The sequence below is a fragment of the Oncorhynchus tshawytscha genome, linkage group LG28 (assembly GCF_018296145.1).
Source record: "Oncorhynchus tshawytscha isolate Ot180627B linkage group LG28, Otsh_v2.0, whole genome shotgun sequence".
Classification (NCBI taxonomy): domain Eukaryota; kingdom Metazoa; phylum Chordata; class Actinopteri; order Salmoniformes; family Salmonidae; genus Oncorhynchus; species Oncorhynchus tshawytscha.
In genome coordinates this window covers 24,825,272-24,828,823 of record NC_056456.1, presented here as the reverse complement: position 1 = coordinate 24,828,823, position 3,552 = coordinate 24,825,272, and positions in this window count along the sequence as shown.

Genomic DNA, 3,552 nt, shown 5'->3' with positions numbered 1-3,552 from the left:
CTTATGCGTTTGCTCTATTTTTCTCTGTCCAGTTTAAAGCCCCAGGCGTTCTTTACAGTTCTACAAAGAATGTTCTCTCTGGGGTTTTGCATAGAGGAGCGATAAATAAGAGTGCAAAGGCATGAAAGGGTTTTGATAGTGACGATTTAGATTTTTTTTCTCCATTAAAGATACTGATAAAGGTTTCCCTTTGACCTGTGGTTTTATTGTATCGACATATCATTTTGTAAAGGTCTGCCATTAATACAGCTCTAGTAGGCTAGAGGTCCATCCTCAAAAAGGACTTTAGTTTTTGTCTGACTTTTTCCCATATCTCTAACTTCTCATTTTTTTGATTTTCTTTAAATTTTACCTTTATTTAACTAGGGAAGTCAGTTAAGAACAAATTCTTACTTTCAATGATGGCCTAGGACCAGTGAATATATATGAAATGGATGGTTGTAAACATATTTTATTACATAAGTGGTTCAATTGATAGATCAACACACACAGCATTAGGATATATTAAGCATTTTGGGAATATAGACCTGTAAGCACACATACAATAGATGTAAATATCAACTATGAATATTTATGAACTTTGCTTTCATTCAATGCTGTATGGTCCTCCCTGACAACAACAAATGCATACAGTTACATGTGTTGATGTTGTGGCTATTGCAATCAGCTCAGACACTGAAAACTGTCAAACAAATTCAGTCAAAGGTTACTCTGTGGATTGTTACATGTTCAGCCCCTAGTCTTGCAAATATGTTAGGAGCCCCCATTAGATTTTTCTCTAAATTCAATATGTCTCCTACAATACTGTTAAATGGTTGTTTAATCACCTGTATATGTACATGTTTTAAAATAGATTTGTTTTGTTGTGTGTACCTGAACTCAATATTTTTGTGTACTTCAAATATGTTAGGAATCCAAAATGACCACCATATACACTCAAAACATCTTTGTCTAGATATATAAAAAGGCAACAGACTGCTTGGCATGGCAAGTCCAAGCATTTCATGTCACAAGCTTCATTGAGGATCAATGAGGCAACTGGGAGGCTCTAATGAAAGGAAAAATAATGTCCAACCCTGGACACTGATACTCTCTCCCTAGCTCTACAATGGCCAGAAACAAAGAGTTTCTTCTGAAACTCGTCAGTCTATTCTTGTTCTGAGAAATTAAGGCTATTCCATGTGAGAAATTACCAAGAAACTGAAGATCTTGTACAACGCTGTGTACTACTCCATTCACAGAACAGCTCAAACTGGCTCTAACCAGAATAGAAAGAAGAGTGGGAGGCCCCGGTGCACAACTGAGCAAGAGGACAAGTACATTAGTGTGTCTAGTTTGAGAAACAGATGCCTCACAAGTCCTCAACTGGCAGCTTCATTAAATAGTTTGTTAAATTATTTGTTTCTGGCCTTTTTGAGCCTGTAATCAAACCCACAAATGCTGATGCTCCAGATTCTTTAATCAGAACAACTGTTTTCAGCTGTGCTAATTGCAGAAGGGTTGCAGAAGGGTTTTCTAATGATCAATTAGCCTTAGCTAACACAACGTGTCACCGGAACACAGCAGTGATAGTTGCTGATAATGGACCTATGTAGATATTCCATAAAAAATATGCAGTTTCCAGCTACAATAGTCATTTACAACATTAACAATGTCTACACTGTATTTCTGATCAATTTGATGTTATTTTAATGGACAACCAATGTGCTTTTCTTGCAAAAACAAGGACATTTCTAAGTGACCCCAAACTTTTGAACGGTAGTGTATGTGTGTGGAGCTGTGCTATGTCCCTCACAACCAGCACTTCTTGGTCATAGTATATGACCTCGCTACACTAACTAACCTCTAAGTAACCTGAGGTCACCCTCACAGGTTCTGTCACTCTCCACATCTCCTGCTGGGTGTGCTCCAGTCTGTAATCAATGCCAACAACCCACAGTTAATATCGGCCAAATTATAATCCTACCCGACTTCCAAAGGAATATAAAGAAATACGTAGGACGTGACCTGCAGGACTTTTTGCCACATTCAACATAAAAAACTCCACCCACAGGCCAATAAGGGCTCCCGAGTGGCGCAGTGGTCTAGGCACTGCATCTCAGTGCAAGAGGCATCACTACAGGCTGTATCACATCCGGCTGTGATTGGGAGTCCCATAGGGCGGCGCACAATTGGCCCAGTGTTGTCTGGGTTTGGCCGGGGTAGGCCGTCATTGTAAATAGGAATTTGTTCTTAACCGACTTGCCTAGGTAATAAAGGTTACTACACATTAGGCATTGGAAAGATCTAAAAGCAAGTATGTTTGTGACAGCCCTTTCATAGACTTTCCTTCATAAACAGACAACCAACCATTCCACAACTGGAGTATCCCCAGCATAATAAAGGCTGTGATAACATTCCAGTTGGTCAATGGGTTTCATTGGCATGCAAGCTGCATCTACTAACTGCCTATACCGAACTATAGAAATGGAAACTGATCACGCCACAGCCCCAATACCCACCCAGTCATACAGGAAGGATACTGCCCTTGTTGCTGCAGCTTGCCCAGACTGACCAGTTAGCTGTGCAAGCTGGTCAAACCCCAGAACTACAACCACCACTGGCTACCCTGATAGGACACACTCCCCACTGGGCATAGATGTCAGTTCAACATCTAGTTTTGATTATATTTGGTTAAGTTGTCAACTAACGTTAATTCAATGTGAAATCAACAAAATATGTCACCATGTCATTGGACGTAGGTGAAAAAAAGACAAAATTCCCATACATTGATTACTTTTTAAAAATCCAATCAATTTTCCACGTTGATTCAACATCATCACATTTAATATTGGGGGTTGAAATTCTTTGGAAATAACATTGATTTTACCCGTTTTTTCCCAATCCATGTCCTGGTCACCTCAAAGACTTTAAAGACTGGACGTGCTACCTTGTCCCGGACCTGCTGTTTTGGAATCTCTCTCTACCGCACCTGCTGTCTCTAACTCTAACTATCTCTAACTGAATAGGGCGGCAGTGTAGCCTAGTGGTTAGAGCATTGGACTAGTAACCGAAAGGTTGCAAGTTCAAATCCCCGATCTGACAAGGTACAAAATCTGTCGTTCTGCCTTTGAACAGGCAGTTAACCCACTGTTCCTAGGCCGTCATTGAAAATAAGAATTTGTTCTTAACTGACTTGCCTAGTAAAATAAAGGTAAAAAAATAAATAAATAAATAAATAAATGATTGGCTTTGAAAATCCAACTGACATTTACACCTGAGGTGCTGACCTGTTGCACCCTCTACAACCACTGTGATTATTATTATATGTCCCTGCTGGTCATCTATGAACGTTTGAACATCTTGGCCATGTTCTGTTATAATCTCCACCCGGCAAGACGACTAGCCACCCCTCAAAGCCTGGTTCCACTCTAGGTTTCTTCCTAGGTTCCTGTATTTCTAGGGAGTTTTTCCTAGCCACCGTGCTTCTACATCTGCATTGCAAGCTGTTTTGGGTTTTAGGCTGCGTTTCTGTACAGCACATGTGACATAGGCTGATGTAAAAAGGGCTTT